The sequence below is a fragment of the Phodopus roborovskii genome, unplaced genomic scaffold (genome assembly GCF_943737965.1).
Source record: "Phodopus roborovskii unplaced genomic scaffold, PHOROB, whole genome shotgun sequence".
NCBI classification, from domain to species: Eukaryota; Metazoa; Chordata; class Mammalia; order Rodentia; family Cricetidae; genus Phodopus; species Phodopus roborovskii.
In genome coordinates this window covers 2,306,794-2,328,513 of record NW_026126413.1, presented here as the reverse complement: position 1 = coordinate 2,328,513, position 21,720 = coordinate 2,306,794, and the positions used below count along the sequence as shown (strand labels likewise).

General features: G+C 35.3%; 1 pseudogene; it reads right to left on the bottom strand.

Moving 5' to 3' along the window:
- Positions 1-13,291: 13,291 nt before the first annotated feature.
- On the bottom strand, positions 13,292-19,674 carry LOC127221008 (transcriptional repressor p66-beta-like; annotated as a pseudogene).
- Between the last annotated feature and the right edge of the window lie 2,046 nt (positions 19,675-21,720).

Genomic DNA, 21,720 nt, shown 5'->3' with positions numbered 1-21,720 from the left:
ACCACCTGCATCAAAAAGGAAGGTAGACATTAAAGAAACTCATAATGAAGTTTGCTTTCAATATGGCAAGACTAGCCATTTGGACAAGATACTGCTCTTGTCTGGACTATTTGAGTTTATGCTGTATAAACTGGACATGCAGGACCCACAGGAAAGTGACTGCTGATTCATGATAGACATTGCTACAGAGTTTCTGCTTCATGGAAGAGTCTGCCAGATAGTCTGCAGGACACAGAGAAAAGTGACTGACAAACTGCCAATTCAAGAAGATAGTTTAAAGTTTCTTGCTTTACTGAAGAGTCTGCCAGACACACTATGGCCTATGGGCTGAATATGGAAGATTACAGAAGAACTTCAGGTGACTGATAAAGCAAGATGTCTCTGTCATTTCTAAAGTTTATATATTATACTTCTGTGGTCTTTGAGGGAGTTGAAAACAGATAGTTATGGTTATAGTTTTCCTTAGTTAAGCTTAAAGATAAGATACATATAGGACTTTAGACTCACAAATATAAGATAGATAATAGAATAGTTTCTTTTAATCTTGCTAAATGTTAATGGACTAAATATTATGAACTGTGATTCTTATTTGATAACTGTTATGTTATATATTTTGCTATGTTAAGGTTAAAACCTTTCTCTTTATTTTAGACAGAAAAGAGGAGATGATGGGACATGTCATTCTGTATATGTTTCTCATATTGGTTAATGAATAAAGCACTGTTGGTCAATAGGAAAGGAAGTTAGGGACTAGGAGACAAGGAGGAAAGAGGAAGTAGGAAAGGAGTCAAGATGGAGAGTCTGGAGAAAGCAGAATGCTGGCCAGCTTCCCAGTAAGAGAAATACATAGATCAGCAGAAATGGGTTATTACTTAAGACAGAGCTAGCCAATAAGAAACTAGTTCCGGGCCAACAACATTATATCTAATACAGAGTTTCTGTGTGCTAATTGGGGCTGGTACGGTGGCGGGACAAGAGCAGGTAGTGGGCGGAAAAACCATACTCCTTACAGGGCTTCCTTTCTTCTTCTTCTTCTTCTTCTTCTTCTCCTCCTCCTCCTCCTCCTCCTCCTCCTCCTCCTCCTCCTTCTTCTTCTTCTTCTTCTTCTTCTTCTTCTTCTTCTTCTTCTTCTTCTTCTTCTTCTTTTTTTACCAGTACCTAGCTATTTTCAAGACTGTAGCTCTATAATAGAGCTTGAAGACAAGGATGGTAGTGCTTCTGGAAATTCCTTTATTGTACAGTGTTATTTTGGTTATCTTGGGTCTTCTGTTTTTTCATATGAAGTTGAGTATTGTTCTTTCAAGGTCTGTGAAGAATTGTGCTAGGATTTTGATGGGGATTGCATTGAATCTGTAGATTGATTTTTGGAAAGATTTCCATTTTTACTATGGTGATCCTACTTATCCAAGAACATGGGAGATCTTCTATTTTCTGGTATATTATTTAACTTCCTTTTTTAAAGACTCAAATTTCTTATCATATAAGCCTTTCACTCATTTGGTTAGCAGTATCCCAGGATATTTTATGTTGTTTGTGGCTATTGTAAAAGGTGATGTTTCTCTGATTTCTTTTTCATGCCTTTTATTGTCTATATATAGTAGAACTACTGATTTTTATTTTTTTTTTTTTGAGGTAATCTTGTATCCTGCAACTTTGCTGAAGGTGTTTATCAGTGCAGGAGTTCCCTGGTAGAGTTTTTCAGGACTCTTACATAAACTGCAAATAGAGTTTCACTTCTTCCTTTCCAATTTGTATCCCCTTGATCTTCTTTTGTTTTCTTATTGTTCTACCTAGAAATTCAAGTACAATACTGAAGAGATATGGAGAGAGTAGACAGTCTTGTCTTGTTCTTGATTATAGAGGAATCACATTGAGTTTCTCTTCATTTAGTTTGATGTTGGCTGTTGGTTTGTTGTATATTGCTTTTAGTATGGTTAGGTATGTTATTGTTATCCCTCATGTTTCCTATACTTTAATCATTTAGGGGTATTGCATTTTTCCAAAGGCTTTTTCAGCAACTAGTGACATGATCATGTGGAATTTTTTTTTCATTTTGTTTGTGTGGTAGATACATTGATGGATTTTCATATGTTGAACCATCCCTGTATCCCCAGGATGCAGCATACTTGGTCAGTCTTGAAGACAGGTGATGTGTGTTTCAGGGGAGAGACTGGGGTAGGGGAGTTAGAAAACTGTGCTTGGGATGTAAAATATGTGACAAGAATAAAACAATAATAATAAAAGATTTAACATTTTTAAATTCATTTCCTTATTTTTTAGTAAAATGAGAATTAATATCAATGAATCTGATACTAAAAAATTAAAAACTCGGTACTGTTGATTTCCTAATTAATTCTTATAAAATATTCTCAATATACAGGTAATTTAATACCAACACTCAGGCTAAGATATAGACTATTGGTGCCAAAGAAAGGCAGTCTACAAATCCTCTTGATATCAAAGTGTATTTCAAAATAGCATATTCAAATGTTTTCTACATATCTTAATATCATATGTATGGAAAAAAGATGAGGTTTCATATCTACTTGGCTCATTGTATGCATCCACAGATGCTTTTCAATTATAAGATAGTGCAAGACATTACAAGAACTCAATTCATGTGTGTGATTATTTCCATGTACAGGCTACAGACTTGAAATGCCTGAAAAGATGATTTGCCTATATCACAATAACTGGCTTTTATGCACAGTGTGATTCCTATTAAGTCTTCCCCCTAAAAGGAGCTGTATTTCTGCACAACAGCTTCCTGCTGCTTTTCCTATGGCTCGCTTTCCTGTACCATTATATCTGCAACTGCATCATTACTGTTGCAGAACAGAAACTTATGATATGTGATGACACTTTGAGAGAGAACTGCAAATGAGAATTGAAAGCCATAATACTTTCTTATTCTTGTTTTCTGTTTAGAGAAGAAAAAAAAGCATTATTTCTCCTTTCCCTTGTATGTGTGATTTCTATAGAATACCTCTTTGTAATGAGCTTAGATATTTATGTTTGGCCAAGAATGGGTTATTGTAAGTAGCACATTTTCATTGTGTATTTCATTGCTAAGGTTACTGTTGGCTGTAAAAATTGAGGGTTAACTTCTATGTTTTATGTAGTTTTTCACAGGAATAGAATAAAGTAATATATATAATTTAAGTGACAAATATTTAGCAAGTTTTTTTTTTTATGCTTTCTCCTGTGGAAGGAGAACTTTCTTAAGGGGAAAAATAACAGGGAAAATTTCAATACAGACCATATCAGAAAATAAAATTGATACATACATTAAATCACCTCACCACTACAATACCCAAGAATGTCTCTACTAAACCTAGAAGGAACATTGCCAGAATAGTCTGGTATACAGTAATTTAGTTACTTTTAAAATATGTGGTACTAAAATTCTACAGGTGTTTGAAGTTGGAATTTATCTACCTTCTTCCACTTCACTAATATAATACACACTGTGATTTTTCAAAGTTTTATGTTATTTGTACTCACCAAAATATGCATTAAATTATAAAATTATTTTTTGTCTTGTGAATTTTATAAAAGTTTTTTTCAGAACATACATTTTTTTCATTGTCTTTCTACATTACTACCTTTTACCCAGGACACTTGTTTTTTAGTTGTTGTTGCTTTTTTGTTTTATTTTTTTAACTTTTTCCCTATTTCTCAGCTAGGAGGACTGCGCAGTCTATGGGACCTCTGGCAGTGGAACCAAGATGTATCTCTAGTGTACTAATGGACTTCAGGAGCCCATTCCCTATGGAGGTGTACTCCCTTAGTCTAGAGACACCGGGGAGAGCATAGGCTCTACCCCAAATGACTTGACGAATTTTGATGATCTGTCATGTAAGGCCTTACCATCCCTGGAGAGTGGATAGGGAATGGGATTGGGAAGCTGGTGGGGGACATGAGAGAACAGAAGGGAACTTGGACTGTTATGTAAAAATAAAAAATTATTAAATAATAATAATAATAAATGCAAAAAAAGAGGAAGAGGATAGAGAGATGTGCATAGAGGGGTTATCTCCTGGACATGATAGAGACAGTGCATGTATGAGTTCATTTGTCTGACCTTACAGCATAAAAAGATTCATGACTGTGTCCCTCAACATTGCATTTTCTTTCTACTTTTCAAAATATTATGTAGATATTACCATACTTATATTACATCTATCTAAAATTAACTGAATTATTAAAATTTTTGTAGTCTTATTAAAATTCCCTTATAGTAATTTCCATTAGTATACTTTGTTTAAACTAGTTCTAATAATTTAGGGATCACACTTCTAAGCATTAGAAATTATTCTGAACAGTCTTTAAGACTCATATTTACATGTAAACATATTTGCTTTGTAGAAAATGTATAGCTATGATTTCCACTCATGTATTGTTATGAGTAAGTTTTCTCCACCGCCAGTCTGGTCCTTTCAGTCCCACCACCATGCCAGACCCAATTAACACAGAAACTCTGTATTTGATATAATACTGTTGGCCAGTTACTTGTTTCTTATCAGCTAGATCTGTCTTAAGTATTAACCCATTTCTATTAATCCAAGTATTTCTACCTGGTCTCATCTTACCAGAGAGTGAAGCCAGCATCTGCTCTCCCCAATCTCTACATGCTGACTTCCTCGAATTCTCCTAGTCTCCTAGTTCTGCCTATCTTGCTTTCCTATTGCTAACAATGCTTAATTCATTAACCAGAATGAGAAACATATTTACAGAATGGTATCTCCAATCACTTCTAAGCATTAAAAATTATTCTGAACAGTCTTTAAGACTCATATTTACATGTAAACATATTTGCTTTGTAGAAAATGTATAGCTATGTTTTCTACTCATGAAAATTCATTTGTGTCAAGACTTTACAAATAAGATATTCTCATCAATACCAGAAATCACCACAAATTTTTGTGAACATTGTGTGTTAGAATAAGAAGGGATTTTAAAAGGAAGAATAAAGTTTCACACAATACTTTACTAGCTTAGCACATGGCACACTTTCTATAATTCCCCTTCTCAGTAGGTTGAGGCAAGATGTGTTCAAGGCAGACTGTGCTACATAGTTGCACTCTTTCAAAAAACATCATATAAAAACTTTAAATTGAGCAACTTTATAATCACATTCAAAATTATGATGAAGTGTTATTAACTTAAGATACACTCCATGCTTATGAAGACAGCAGGACAAATCCTCTTCATGTCATTCACCAATTCTATCATACTATTTTTATCAATGTAGTACTATTGCTATCACTCCACCCCTTGAGTTTGAGTTAGACAGACAGCAGCAATGTAAATATCATTATGAATATAAAACCTGGTATTCAAAGACACTTTATACTCTATGTCCAATTAGTTCAGTCTAGTTTTAATGATCAACAAGAACAAATTGACAGCATTTTTTTTCTTTTTTAATCTATATTTTGAGTTTGAATATTTTATACCCACATATAGTTCATTTCTTGTCCCTCTGAAGAATTTTCCTTTTCAACTTCATGTGCTGCTGTGTTTTTAGCACACCAAATTCTTTTAGAGTGGTCTGTATACTACACATGGCTATAGAGTACCCTACTAGAGCACAATTAATTTCTCAGGGTTCTTAACTTAAAGTAAACTGACTATCCCCCATCCAGAAGTGATTAATTGACAGTAATTCCTCAGAAAAGGGTGGAACCTAATGATATCCTCCACCACATGTGATGAGAGTTTTGCACATCATTGTGCTCAGGTGTTTTGCATGTAATCATGGTTGTTGTGAGCTCCTGTTTGCAAACACAATGTTATTGCCAGCAATGGTTTACTATAGAAATCTATTTGCTGTGCTTCCAACAATGGTTTAGTATAGAAATTTATTTGCTGTGCTTCATACAGTTTCCTTCACAGTCTAGTGTGGTAATCCCTGAGGCTTGTTGAGGTATAAATGAACACTTTAGATCCTCTACTTCTTTTCAAATTGACCAATTATGGGTCTCTGTATCAATTGTACCTACTGCAAAGAAGATGATTCCATGAAGAGAGTTGAAACATTGCAATTATATCATGTATTGCTATTAAAATAACTCAGAGAAAGTTTTAAAACACTGCCAGTATAGCAGAATACTAATAAAGGCAATTGCTCTCTTAGGTTAATGAAATAGACAGACATATTTTGTTTGGTTGTTTGTTTTGTTCAGTTAAATATGCCAAGCATTAGTTCCCTCTTGTGGAATATAAAGAAAAATGATTGGTTATCCCCACAACATTCATGCCACTAATGTGCCAGTGATTGTATCCTGCAAAACTTCCTATAGACTGCATCCTATAGACTTCAAAGGTAAGAAATATATTGGGATCTAATTTTCTTCTGTGAATTATGTACTAATGAGTTACCATTTTTCCCAGTAGAAAACTCACCCTTCATACACACATTAAACTTAGTGTGCAATTACAAAGAGAAGTCATGAAGTTAAAACTAGGCTTGGTTGAGATACCACCAGAGGGAGATAGATAGATAGGTAGACAGATAGATAGAGATTAATGAGTTATGAAAATAACTATAGTTCATCATGTAAAAAATGCATTAAATTGTTAAACAATTCTAAGAAAATCAATGCCCAAGATTCCATAATATTGATTAAAATATAGAGGTAAAGTAGGAAGTTAAACATGGGGTGAATACTACTTTTCTCATATATTATTCAAATAGGAAACTTAAATTAGCTTCTCTACACCCTTAATTCATTAGTTAAAAAGAAAATAATACTGCGATTTTGAGCAACAGGAAAAAATGCAAACATTGCATATGATGCATGAGCCTGCTGGTCTTATAATTTCTCTGATTCACTTCATTTTAATTTTTTCCATTTATTATTCTCACATTCCTCTAAGTGCCAATAACCCTGAATATTCATAGACATAATGCTAAACCTAGCAAAATTACAATTCTTAAGCATGCTGTGGTGATTTGAAAGAAAATGATTCCCACAGGGAGTGACATCATTAGGCCTTGTTGAAGTAGGTGTTGTCTCATTGGAAAAAGTGTGTCAAAACGGAGTTGGGCTTTGAGATCTCTTATATATTCAAGATGCCAAACAGCATTTGGTCCACTTACTGTTGCCTTCTGCTCAAGAAGTAGTTAGTACTATGTCGGTCTTCATGCTACCATGCTTCAGTAATAAACTGAAACTCTGAACTATAAGCTATCACCTCAATCAAATGTTTTCCTTTATAAGATATGATATGCTCATAGTGTCTCTACACAGTAATCAAAATCCCAATTAGGACACATGCATTGTGTTATATGGTCTATCCAAATATCAGATATGCATATTCCTATTGGAAAACTACTTCATAAATTCCTTAGTGAGCATTCTCTCTCTCTCGGTGTTCACATATGTCGTTAATATTGCCATATTTCTTTTGTATGCATTTTATAATAATGGCTATTATTTTTGAAGTGCTTGTAGTTTGTGAGGCTTTGAGTAGAATGTTGTTCTTCATTATTTTCTCTTATGATATCAAAAACTGGCAGGTAGGGATAATTATTAATACAAATTTTCTGGTTAGGATATTTAAATTTAGAAAGTTTCAGTAATACTTTGAAGCTCTCAGATTCAAGTTATAGAATTTGGATTCAAACTGGGGTATGTGTAGCTTTCCTTTAAAACAAATACAAAGTTTGCTTTAATATATTTTTATTTTGGTATTTATAGAATATGTTCTACAAAGATTTTGCTTTGGAGCATGTAGGTGGTTGTTTATTTTTCTGTTCTATGGCTGAGTCTTAGCACTGAAATATTCCTTTATTATGTACAGTGAAAAATTAAAGTTCTTGATGAAGAATTAATATGATGCAGAGCTTGCTTTATTTTATTATAAGGGAAGCAAGGCAGATGCTCCCAGAAAGTTATCAGCTGGCCTGGGTCTCCAAATGAGGAATGGCTAATTAGATTATAAATATGTAAAACCTGTTCAATTTGTTGGTACATAATTAACATTTTGATAGCTAAAATGGCTATAACTATATTGATTTCCAAAAGGATTCATCTTCTTTGTTATTTATAATTTAATATGTAAATAAAAACATAATATACTATTTATATCCTGGAGAGTAAATATAAAATTAATATAGGGAACTAAACAAAATTATCGAAAAGAAACATGGTTTGTTGTGTTTCTATAATTACAAAGGTCAGATAGTTTTCTGATTTGTCATATTCTTCTTCAGGTATGATTTGTTTTTTATGATGATTTTTTGAGACAGAGTTTCACTGTAGCTTAATGATATTGGTTTTTAAAAATTGAAATTAAAATATTTATGAATCATTCCCACCACAAAAAAACTTAAAAGTAATCATTATGGATATCTCCTTTCTATCAAGATAATCTGTAAATAGTCTATTTTATTTAAATGGGAGTTATATATATGAAAGAAACATAAATTCAAACTGAAGTTAACTCAACTGATATGGGTCATTACAGAACATTCAATTTGGTCTGGGAAAGCTAAAGATGAACTGATTCATTTTAAAGTCTATATTTGGGAAAGTGCCCAAGTGAGATGCCTACAAATTAAACAGTTGGCAACATTCCCTATTGAACAAGAAAGGTCATTTTGAAAATTTATTTTGGTGGATTTTACAGCTGCACTCTCAACTCTAATTACAGTTTAAGCAACCTCCATTGACACTTAGCCACCTTTGCCTGTCATTCCTCAGTGCCTGCATGAAAGGAACAAGTATAATTTTATAAACTACTGAAGAAATATCCTCAATTATTGATTGACTCCAAGATCATTGTACCTAGACTGACTGAAATGTCAAAAGTGGTTCAGATTTTGTGAAAATACTCTTCTAAATTGTGAGAAGAAGACTAATATCCTAAGGTACTCAACTTATATTAACTGATAACTCATTGAAAAATTAGCCTTTTAAAAAGGAAAACTATAAGTAGATATATTTTCAGATTGTTTTTCCCTATGATAATGAAAGACCCTCGGAGTGTGGATGAGCACCACTTACTGGCAGAGGACAGAGTCTGGAATTTGAGGTTTTTAGGGCTTTTTAGATATTATTTTTGAACTTCTACCTTCCTGGAGTCATTGGAGAGTTAAGATTTTTCATCCTTATATTACCCACTTCTTCTTTTGTTAATAGTTCTAATTTTAGAACTGGGGGGACTAAAGGGTGGCCTCCTCTTTGCTTGGAAGGCTCTTGTACTGTTGTATAAGTACCATAATCTGGACCACACTCACTCATTCCTTAACAAAAGCAACAATTTTCTAACAGTAAGTAATAAGAGAGGAATAAAAATGACTGCTGGGCAGTTGTAAGAGATTGTCCCTGGGTCCTATAACCTCAACTGATGTCAGGGTGGGTTCAGAAGAAGAGGAGAACATATTCCAGACCAGCTGCAAAGTGGACCTTCTCCATGAGTCTCAAGGTTTCCTACGTGGTGACATCTAACAAAGACAGAATCTCCAACCTGGAAGCGATGTGGAACTTGCAAGTCTTCTGAATAGACCTCTTGGAGCTGTTTCCACGCTGTCTCACCCACTTGACTGGCTTGAGACTAGCAAAAAAAGGCTGGGAGAGCAATGCATTATTACTATGTATAGAATTAATTTCCACCAGTGGAGGGGAGCCCCCATAGAGCAATTCATATGGGGGTCAGGTCAAATGGTTCAGGGGGTGTTTCTAATCCTGAAAAGCACAAGGGTACGAGAGCAAACCAATCATTAATGTCACTCTCTGTGGTCAATTTAGTGAGGGTCTCTTTAATGATTCTATTTATCCTTTCTACCTGTCTTGAACTTTGGGGTCATATGTACAATGTAATTTCCAATCAATCACAAATGTCTTGGCCAGTGCCTGACTTACCTGGGCAACAAAAGCTGGACCATTGTCTGATCTTAGTACCTTAAGTATTCCAAAGCTTGGGAAAATTTCCTCTAGCATTTTCTTAGCCACCACAGTTGAGGTCTCTTACTTGGTTGGGTAAGCCTCTACCCATACTGAAAAGGTGTCTATAAAAACTGGCTGTGGTTGGGGCTGGTATCTGGACTACAGTATTTTTTTTTTGTTTTGTTTTTTGTTTTTTTCCCGAGCCTCCCATGTCCATCAGGCTTGCAGCTGAAGCTGCCAGACCTCCAGAAGGCTTCTTGCCAGTCCCATCCCCACCGCCTGAGCCACTGTTGCTGCACTTCCTATGAAACAAGCAACTGAGATGGATTTTGAAGGAGCCCTTTTGAGAAGGGCCCACGAGGGGCCAGATGGTCCAGAGGGGCCTGGAGGCAGTGGTTGTGGGGAAGGTTACAGATGCTGTTGCTCCCCTCGACTCAGGCACTCTGGAGGGACCAAATTATGTAGCAGGAAGTGGGGGGGACTGGCCACCCCTACTCCTCCATGGCCTTTGCTTCTGAGCTCCTCTTCTGAACAGCTGTTAGTCTCCAGGCTCTCTGCATCCAATTTCAAGCCTTCTAGGACCAGCAGCGCATTGCTTGTCTTGGTGAGGTCCTCCCCTGCTTATTGGGTAGCAGCAGGCAGCGGGGGCTGTGGCAGCCGAGGCTGTGGGTTTGTACTCATCTTCTAGTCTAACATTATAAACTTGCAATTGATTTCCCTGTTTATCAGTTATAGATGGCTTTTCAGAGTCAAAATGAAACTGGGCTCCTACTTTTGACAGAACGTGTCTTCCTAACAGAGGGTAAGGTCGTTCTTGGATAACTAGGAATGAGTGGGATACCCCACCCATGCCAATGTCCACTGTTCTTTGGGTAGTGCATGAATATTGCAGTTGCCCTGTAGCACACATTACCCAAGATTTTTTGTCTTTTAATTTTCTTAATGGCTGTATCAGCACAAAATGCTCCACTCCAGTCTCCACCAAAAATTTCACTTGTTGCCCCTCCACTTTCAATGTTACCCTGGGCTTGAGGAGGAGCTCTGAACCCCACCTCATCTCCCCTAATCTTCATCTTCCTCCAGGGCTAGGCCCTTTGATCCCTTGTTTCTCTTCTTGGGGCAGTCCTTTGCCCAGTGTCCTTTTTCTTTACAATATGCACACTGGTCCTTGTCCACGTTAGGTTCCCTGTTCTAAATTTCCTAACTTCTCTCTATCTCTCTCTACTGTCTTTTCCTTCAACTACTCAGCCAAGATTTTAGTCAAATTCTTTTCTTGTCTTCTGTCATGCCTTTCCTCTCTCTCCTCTCTCTCTCTCTCTCTCTCTCTCTCTCTCTCTCTCTCTTTCTCCTCTGTTCCTTCAATACACTTTCTCTGTCGCTTTCACTAAATATCATGTAACTCAGCTTCCAGTAACCTTTTCAGTCTCTGGAGTTTCTTTCTAATATCTGGGGCTGATTGCTCTATGAAGGCCAGAGCCACCAAAGCTCTCTGGGCTTCTGAGGTAGGATCAAAAGGAGTCTTCTCTTTACCTTCGCCATATTGGTGGGCCGTCTCTTCAGCATCTTGGCTGAGTGGTTGAAGGAAAAGACAGTAGAGAGAGATAGAGAGACATGCTACCAGAGCCTGGCGATAGACTTTCAAGCTCCCCTTACCTTCAGGGGTGTTGAAGTCCCAACTGGGGTGAGTCAAGTGGACATTTTTTTTTCTAGCCTATAGCAGGAGCTGTTGACATTCATCCCAATTAGGCTGGTGAGAAAACATAAGGGACAAATGTCATGTTTTTTTTTTTATTTTGTTTTCTGAAGTTGAGGTATGTTGTTTCTACTTTTGAACTTCTGTAGAAAATCATTAAGAAACAGTATGAATATAATGAAAATAAACTGAATATTTAATTCTTTCTGTTATCAGAGAAAAACTTCTCCTTGAAATATATGAGTTTTGACCCACATATTAACACACTATTAATATAAGTATTCCCACATGGTCTACTCTTACTGGAGAAAGGTCTAGGAACTGGTTACTCCTCTGGAGTTCTACATGTTGACTGACTCATCTACTCCACAAAGCAAAGAAGAGAGTGATTTTCTGTTTGTCCCTGCTTAGATTATCTTTCTACCTAGTTATGTCACTTCCTGGGATCTCATGACAACTCCTCTCTGCCTACACTTCTCAGAATCCTCTTCATATCCTAGTCACACCTGTCTTACTACCCTGTTGGCCAATAGTGTTTTATTCATCAACCAATAAGACAAACACATACACAGAATAACATTCCCCATAACTATCTCTCACAATTAAAGTAATCCATTTTTATTATTCTATATTTTACCATGAAGGTCATGGCTTGTTACCTCACATCAAGCTTCCCCAGAGGTTACAATGGCTTCTCATCTGGGACTATAGTTAGAAGGAAGTTGAACATTTGTTAAAAGTATGAAGATGTAATGGAAGACAATTTTTATAAAGAAAATAATATGAACATCTTGGGATGTTTATCCCAGAACAGACTTCTGTGTCTTCACTGAGGTTAGGAAAACATTTTTTTTCTCTCAGCAATTAAAGGACAGGACTTAGTTGCAGTCTGCAATCTTCTTTAGGACACTATTAAACTTTTTTTTTTACCCCCAACCCCCATCTCCCTACAGGTAGGTTTTTTTTTCTTTTGCCTTAAGCTTCCCTCTTCAAGATCTTTTCTTTATTCTTAAACATCCCAACTACATTACTAAAACATTGATTCCAAAACTGTCCAGATCCTAGCTGGGAGAATGCTATTCTTACTTGTTTGATCATTACAATTCCACAACTCAAGTTAAGTGCACTTAAAATTTCTGTCCCTAACCTTCTCACTTATGTCTTAATTGACCTCTGTGGATCTATTGCAATCTGCATGGGATCACTGAACTGTATATCACTTGCATTTTTTAAAGAGGAAGCCTTAGCAGAAGGGAGATAGGGAAGGAAAGAATATAGAGGATGAGGGGTCTTAATCATCCACAGGACAAAAGGAAGGCACACAGTACAAATAAAAATCAGAATAATTATAGTATGAACAAACTTTCTAATCAAACATCAAAGGGCTTAGATTCTCCCCAGGACCTCATTCTGTGACCTCTATTTGAGGCAAAGATCTACCTCACTGTTAAAGGAAATCAAAGAGAGAAGAGAGAGCATCAGGACAGCAGATGAGAGCAGTATGAAATAAAGGGGAGGTGGCAGGGCAGGCCTATTTTTTGTTTGTTTTTTTTTTTTTTGATGTGTATTTTGTCAATTTTTTTTCTGTTTTTCTTTCCTTGTATGGTAGGCACCAGTAGAGGAACTGCATGCGAAGGAATTTGAGAGCAATACATGAAATTGGTAAAGAATTCAAGTATGGGCAGAACAAGTTGAACAGCCCTTATTTCTGTAAACTAATGGACTGTGGTATAAACTCGTGAGTGACAATGTCTAAAAGGTATTCATACTGCCTGTCTGCCAAACTGAGTGCTTTGTGTTCTTTGGTGTTCATACGTGCAGTGTTGACACCTTTCATACCAAGGAGGCCACCTGGCTCAAACAACTAGATTTAAATGCATGGAGTCAGCAGATGTGCGTACAGCATTTGGGCAGATGAGGGTATACCATGTTAGAGACTGTTCTGAGACTGTGGACCCTGTCGAAGTATATGATATCTCATGACTGTCTTCTGTTAATGACACTGGATGAAGCTGGAGTTGTAGTAGGGGAGAGTGCTGTCTGCTGCTGTAATCACTCTTCAATTCCCTGTTCCTGATGTAGGGCTTAAACCAAAGCATTTTCAACTGGATGGTGTGCTCATATTTTAGAGACTTTTTCTGGTTGGAAGTCACACAGAGGATCTTACCATTCTTTCCTTGCTTCCAGGGATGGGTGAAATATCTAGTTCTGGACACAAAGGGTTTGACCCTCATAAGTGAGGCACTGTATTATCCTTGGCTGTCAATGACATTCTGTGCGACTTCTTCCAAGCTGCCATGTAGATGAACTGGCTGTTGGCTCCACTAGGCAGAAAGTTTATGAAGGAAAGGAGCAGGAAATTTCCTAGGTAATATCTCCAAGTGTATCTTTTCCAGCTGTTTTTAAGAGCCAATTTGGCTACAGTCTGTGAACTGCCAGCATCACTCATGGCACTGGTGCTCTATTTACAGTCCCTGGCTGGATATGGGAGGCAAGGATCATATAGACAGAAGATGCTGCACACTTAGGGGGAACAGAAGAACTTGACTGTGGTTAGTAACTGAAGCTGAGATTCTTGTTACGTATTGTGGTGGGTACAATGCCAGGCTACGGTGACCCCTGTTGACTATGATGTTGGGCTGGATTTGGTGCAATAACCTCACTGGCAGGTTCAGAAATGGGGATAGAAGAGGAGGCAGGCTGGGTCAGGGAAGATAGGTGGCACAAGCCACTTTGGTACAGACAGGGTCAGTAAGATTTAAGCTTGATACTATATGGTGCCCTGGAAGGGCTTGGGAAATCCAGAGAGGTGCTGGATTTGGACATATTATTTGGCATAAAGCGTCTTTATGTTTTCACTACTGACAAATAAAACAACAGGTCCCATAACTCTCTTATAGGTAAGTCATAGGAGGCTTCTGATCTCTATCAACATCACAACTCCCTCATTAGATGGGACCTTAAAATCTTTAATTGGTTATGGAAAAGAATAATCCATGTAACTCTTTGAGAATCATATGACCAGAAAAGGATTTTGTAATTCAATCAGGATATGTAAATTAACTTGCTAGGTCATTAATACTTTGACTTGTATATTGCTGCTTTGTTGGAAACTTACTAGGTAGACCTATGGAATGCCCTTTGAGAGGAAAATATTTTGTAATTCTCATTCCAAGCTTCACAAACCTGCAACCTAAATCTGAGATATTTCTGGCATTATTTCTCCACTTATTATTCTAATTTCTCATAAAGCTAAAAAGGAGCTGACCAATACAGTGATCTTGAGAATGAGAAGTGTAGCTTAATTAACATAATTAACATTCTTGGACAGGAATCAAGATAAGTAATGCTGAATATATTTTAGTTATTTAGGTTCTAATATTTGACCACTTAGGGAGATGAAAGTATATTTGTAGTAAACTCCCTTAGCTTGCTCAAAGTTTGATGCCTAGTACCACCACAAAATAAATACAACTTGCTTTAAAATATACAAATTATTTCACTATAAATTGTTTACAAATTAGTGTTCTATGGGACAAAACTCATCTATGTTATTTTGGCATAGATTATTAATATTGGGATTGAATTACTTAAATTTATGAATAATATCTAATCCGGAAATTGGTCAGCCCTGGTATTAAATTCAGGACATACTTTGCATTTGGTTTGGAATTCAGGCATTTAATTTTTTTTTAATCTTCTGTTAATAATTAATACATTTCTTCTCTGATTTCCTATAAAATCAAAATTATTTTGATCAAAACTTGCAGTGTCGTAGACTTTATCTCAAAGTACACAGGAAACCTATTTTCTTAGCTGCTATTTGACAGACAGTTCTGTATAAGAGAATCATCCATTATCTCAAATTCCATCAACTACATGACCACTTTAATCACTGTTAATCAGTTCTAGGACAGAAAAAGACCAAGGACTCGTGAACAGTACTTAAACTATTTCATGTGAACAAAGTAGAGTTACCTAACTCTGATTAAAAAATAACTATAATTATATAATCTCAATAACTTATATTCAGACATAGGGATATCAGATATTGCATATTTTCTTTGGTATATGGAATTAGGAGTAGAAAAGTTATGAGGACCTTTTGGAGAAGTGGAAGGAATACAGATATAGGAGAATATCAAAGAAGCTGAATAAAATCAAAGTATGAAAAAGACATTATTTTGTATAATGAATTCATGCTGAAACATTCATGTTGTTAGCTTGTGAAATGGGTAGAGGAAAGAAGCAGACATTTGTGGGGTGAACTAGAAAAGCTAGGTAAGAGGCAGGGAGACAAGAATCCTGAATCTGGGCTAGGGAGATCTACCTATGCTCCTGACTGCTGAAGGGCAACCTCTACTCCTGTCTCAGTTTCTGCAAACCTTGCTGACCCTAAGCTAATTTTCTTTCTAGTCACCTCACAGTGTTTCATTTACTCTGAAATTTAAATGTGTCTTTGTCGCCGAAGCCAAAGAACAATGAATAGGCCAAGAAACTAAAGTTAGCAAAAATAGAAAATCTTTGGCAAAGTAAGTGTATAACTGCTTTGGACAAATAGTCTTAATGGCTTACTCATCACAGGTCCCTAACATTATCTTTGTAAAAGAAATCATGGATGCTTTCCCTTTTTTGATGGCGTGGAAACAATTCCATTTCTTTCTTTTCCTTTTGCATTGTCAAATAAAATTCATATTGGAAATATATCTAGGAGCATAAATCAAGACTTCCTTAATATTGTGAAGATTGATTTTCATCTCTCTACTACCACATCAAGCATTCTGGTTGTTTTGATTATCTAATGTCTCTTTTCCATATATTTTCACCAAGAAAAAACATCGTGACAAAGTTGCTCATGCAATTATAGTAATTTTCTTAATGCTATAAACTTATAGCAGCAGATCCAGCAGAAATTATTAATGACAGCAGTCAAATATTGTGTAAGTTAAATTAGATGTTTAGCTGCACTGATTTGATTTGTGATAAAATATGCATTAAATGGAAGCAAGCAACATCCAGGAACAGAACTCACAGACATCACTGAAGCCTGGTAAATGAGACAACAATTATATAAAGGTGTACTGCCTGGTTTAGCATGTCAGGTTACATAAGCTAAAGTCATCAGAAAGGAAGGAGTCTCAGTAGGGGAAATGTCTCCATTTGATTCAGCTGTAAGGCATTTTCTTAATTAATTATCAATTGTAAATGGCCTAGTGCATTGCAGGTGCAGCCATATCTTGGCTTCAGGTCCTCAGTCCTATAAGAAGGCAGGCTGATCAAGCCAGGGGTAGCAAGCCAGTAAGTGGTACCCTTCCATGGCTTCTGCATCAGCGCCTGTCTCCAGGACCCTGCCCTGTTTGAATTCCTGCCCTGACTTCCTTCAGTGATAGAAAGCAATGTGGAAGCATAAGCCAAATGTTCCCCTTCCTCCCCAACTTGCTTTTTGGTCAAAATGTCTTGTCACATCAGTAGAAACCCTAAGACAGAAAGAAACAGAAGGCCCTTCTACTTTTAAAATATTAAAGAAATAATTAAAGGAAAATGTCTCACAATAATTTATGATTTCCATTCAAAAAGCTGTAGCTCATTCATCAAAAACATACCAGAAATTGATCTTGGAGGATTTGGGGTCATAATTTTGAAACTGTTTTACATACATGGAATTCTTGAGTATTCACTTGCAGTTACAATAGCCAGTTCTCTCTTCCTGTACTCCAAGATCAAAGTAAAATGTATACTGTTACAACATGCTGACTTTGGCCTCTTTAAATATAAAGAAGGTTATATAGTATAGTGGATATTACACAAAGTCAACTTCACAACTTGAAAATAAAATTCCCTTACCTATTATTAAAATAATATTTTGTGTTATATAATCAAGATTCATAAAATACCTAATTACAGGATTTGAATGATGAGCTTCAAAAATATCAACATCAGTAAATCTTTTTTCAATTACACTTTCTTTGTGCAAATTAATGCAATTTAGAATCTAATATTCATTTTGTAAATGTATTTTGAACTCAATATAATCCTGGCTTTTCTTTTAACATAAGTCCTATGACATTTTAAAAATTGTGCCCAAATATATATAAACACAGTGTGGATTTTGTATGTTTGGCATTAGGGAAGTAGGGTCATACTATGGAGCATGCCATTCTTTCTTTTATAACATATTATTATTGTGCCCCACATTAGTACATAATATTCTTAACAATCCAATATACACACATAAAAGAATCCTATACTGTGGACTGAATTCTTACATTCAAAGTGTTTTTTGTTTGTTTGTTGAAATTTTTCCCCTTTAGGGCTAGTAGAAGATTTAACACAGATTTAACACAGACTACTTCACAAAAATCAAAATGCCCAGTTAACAAAGACTGCAGAGGAAGAAAAAGGACTTTGTTTTCAGAATATATTTTATGCTAATATCTCATTAGGAATCATCATTCTAAAAGAGGATTCTCAACTTCTTTGAAATTCAATGTAAATTAGTTTCATATATCTTAGGTGTATCCTAGACAAACATATTGTTTGCATATTTCTTTTGTCTTTTATTTTTGTCAGCTTTGAATTTGCCTACTGTATATCATTATTCAGTATCCTATAATACTATACTAGGCAATCAGTGTTAAACAAATCAGAGACTATTAATATTAATCAGACAATAATCTTTTGAAAAGAATTTTTATGAAAATGCAACTATATACTTATTAGCATAGCAAAATCATTGTTGGAGTTTGCTGTATAAATAAATTTTCAGATTAACAAACTTTATGCTACAACTATTACTCCCATAAAGAAATTTAACAAAATGAGACTATAGAAGTTAGACAACATGACAAAATCGATGTAGCTGATATGTTATATGTCCGACTGATTTAGACCTGGCAATACTTCCCAATCCACTTACTAAAGACTTATTATTTAATATACATGTTACTATTCTTGTATTTTACAGATATTTCGCCTATATGTGACCTGTAAAATGCTATTATAATTTTTATCTCCTCAAAACCAAAAGCATTTATTGTTACATATTTACCAAATGAACCCTAATGTTAGTATGAAAAAAATGATATATAAGAAATTATTTACATTGTAAGTCAAAGAAAATATTTAATCAACACCAATTGTGACTTTTAAAACTAAACAATTGACCTGTTTTAACTTTCATATTCGCCATCTTTTCCTCATAAGGCATACATAAATATTATGTATACACATGATTATATTATGAAAACAAGCATGATTGTCGCTAATGCCTGGAAAGAGTTTACTGAGCATGAAATCTCACTCTGAACATATGCTTACTATCTCTGCAAAGGTCCTCTATTTTTAAAGGGAATTTACCTCCTCACATCATTTGGGAACACATTGTGAATATGGTTCCTTCAGTCTTTAAAGCTGCCATACTTCACTAAGGTGTCAGCCTTGAAAATAGAAAGCATCTTACTGTATTTTCCCCCTGGGCATGTGAGCTAAAATTGTTATTGCTTTAAAACTATTAAAGAGCTAAATAATAAATTTAGTAATATTTAGACAGGCAAAAATATATGCTTCTAGAATAATTATCCTGGACTAAAGTTTGATGTGAAAATGAACAATCTTTTCTTTTTCTACCCAGTGTGAAGCATTTCAAGGTCACAATTTCCCATGCTACCATACTCTGTGATATTCCCCTTCATTATCAGAAGGACAAATTTAAATTCAATATGTCACTTCACCAAGAACTATCAATATCAATGCTTAACAGCAAAAGATAAGTCAAATCAAATCTATATGAATTCATATATAACAAAGGACATAGGGTAGCTTAATTAGTATAATAAAGTATGTAATTTACAGAATACTTTAGTTCACTAAGTGATTGAAAATTACTGTAATTAAAAAACTTCAAATCCTTTTTTATAGCCTTCTTTGACAATTTTATATATGTACAAAATATATTCTGATTTTTGTAACTATCACACTCACTCTAATCATTCCCCCACTCATATTACAATACCTCTTTTCTAAATGTATCTTTTCATCTTTTTCCTTTGAATCACTGAATTTAATCAGGACAGTCTCTAAAATCATGGCTTTGAGACTCTTCATTGGAGTCTGTTGGGTTCCATGTTGGGTACCCACTTGAGGAAAGTGGTACCTCTCCTAGAATCCATCAATAGATAATATTTTAGATGGAACAGGGAGAACAGGAGTTTCTCCCTGGTCCATTACTATTATGCCTTACTTATATAGACCTCTTGTATTCATCCAAAACAGTAGAATGGCCATGAGTAAATTGTTTAAGAATATGCAGAAGACATTATTTCATAGCTTTCTTTTCTATTGCTGTTAAACTCTTTCTGTTACTTCCTATGCATTGATACCTGAAACTTAGAGTGGGTACTTTTATGTAATGAATGTCTGAATAATCAGTCACCTGAAGCAGTCATATTTTTCAGCATTCTCCTATGATAATTACAAATATAGACTTATTTGGTTTAGGCTGAAAAAAAAAAGGTTTGTTTATGGCTATGGACCAAAGGGCCTAAATCTTCTTAGCTGCTATCTAGGATTAAACAATTATTTATATTTGTGTGCCTGTGTTTATGTATGTGTTTTTATGTCCAAGTGCCCTCAGAAGCCAGAAGAGGGCTTTGGATTTCTGACAGTGAGGTACCAAATGCTGTATGGATGATGGGTATAGAGTTCTATTCCTCTGCATAATCAGCAGTTGCACACAAATTCTGAAACTTTTCTTTTTACTTTATTTTTTTTTTTATATAGCCATAAGTATAAGACTGGGACTGAGTGGAACTGGGATGCATTCTTTGCATATATGTAATGTCTTTAGCTTGGTGTTTTGTGTGAATCCTAACAGTGGAAGTAGGGAGTGTCTCTGACATTCTTTGACACTCTTGCTTGGTCTTGGCTTTCTATTCCTCTTACTGGATTGCCCCATCCAGATTTAAAATGAGGGTTTGTGCCTAGTCTTATTGTAACTTTTGATGCCATGTTCTATTGCTATCCCTGGGAAACCTACACTTTTATAAAGAGAAATGGAGAAGGACTGGATATTGGGGAAAGGGAATGTGAGGGGGACCACTGGGAGATTTGGAGGAATTGGTAACTCTAGTTAGATTGTATTGTATCAAAGAAGAAATATGTATGTATATATATATATATATATATATATATATGTGTGTGTGTGTGTGTGTGTGTGTGTGTGTGTGTGTAAATATATTCATTGTTTGTTAGGGAAGAATTCCCTCTTGTGGAGAAGAGGTCAGTTCCAGAGAGTAATTGTTACCTACATACTAGTTGTGCTAGGAATGTTTTGGTGGATATTTTTCCATGGAAAAGCTGCTATTGTTAGTCATAGAATCACAGATAGGTAATATCTTTGAAGGCTTTTCCTTCTTTGCACCCTGTATTTCCAGAATAATGGAAGTTAGCTAAGAGAATCCTTCTACCTCACTTACAACTTTATTTCTTTATACTTGGCAATGAAGTATGTGATGTCTTCAGAACTATGTTCTTATAAAGTATTTTTAATATATATATATATATGTTTATATGTATATATATGGCAAGATCGTGCATTGTTTTGTGATTTTGGGGATTTCCTGACCAAAAAACTCAACAGGTATTTCACACCTGTACCTAGGGTTAGAGTTTAATAACTTTCTCTAAAGGTTAATGTTGACAAAGAATGGTCAATGATATGGCAATGCTTTTAGATGGATTCACTGAGATGCTATGTCATTAGCAGGTAAACCATGTAATATTAACAATTGTCACTGAATTATTCTTTGGGTCAAGTTATTTTATGAGTCTAGGATAGAACATATTATTTAGCCGTCATACAACCATGTATTAACAATTCTTATTTTCATTTATAAATTTTGAATCACTTGAGATTTTATCAAAATTAAAAAGATAGTCGGTGTGAGTGTTATAGTCTGTGACCTTTAAAAACCATAAATGTGGTTGTAGACCCTGGAGTTACAAGACATATTTGTGAAAGGACCTCAGAAGGTGAAAGTTTATGTGGTATAAAGGTATGAAAGATACTGATTTTCACAAAAAATGACACTTCTTTTCAATTTGAATTTTATACACAAATAATTTACTTGTTAA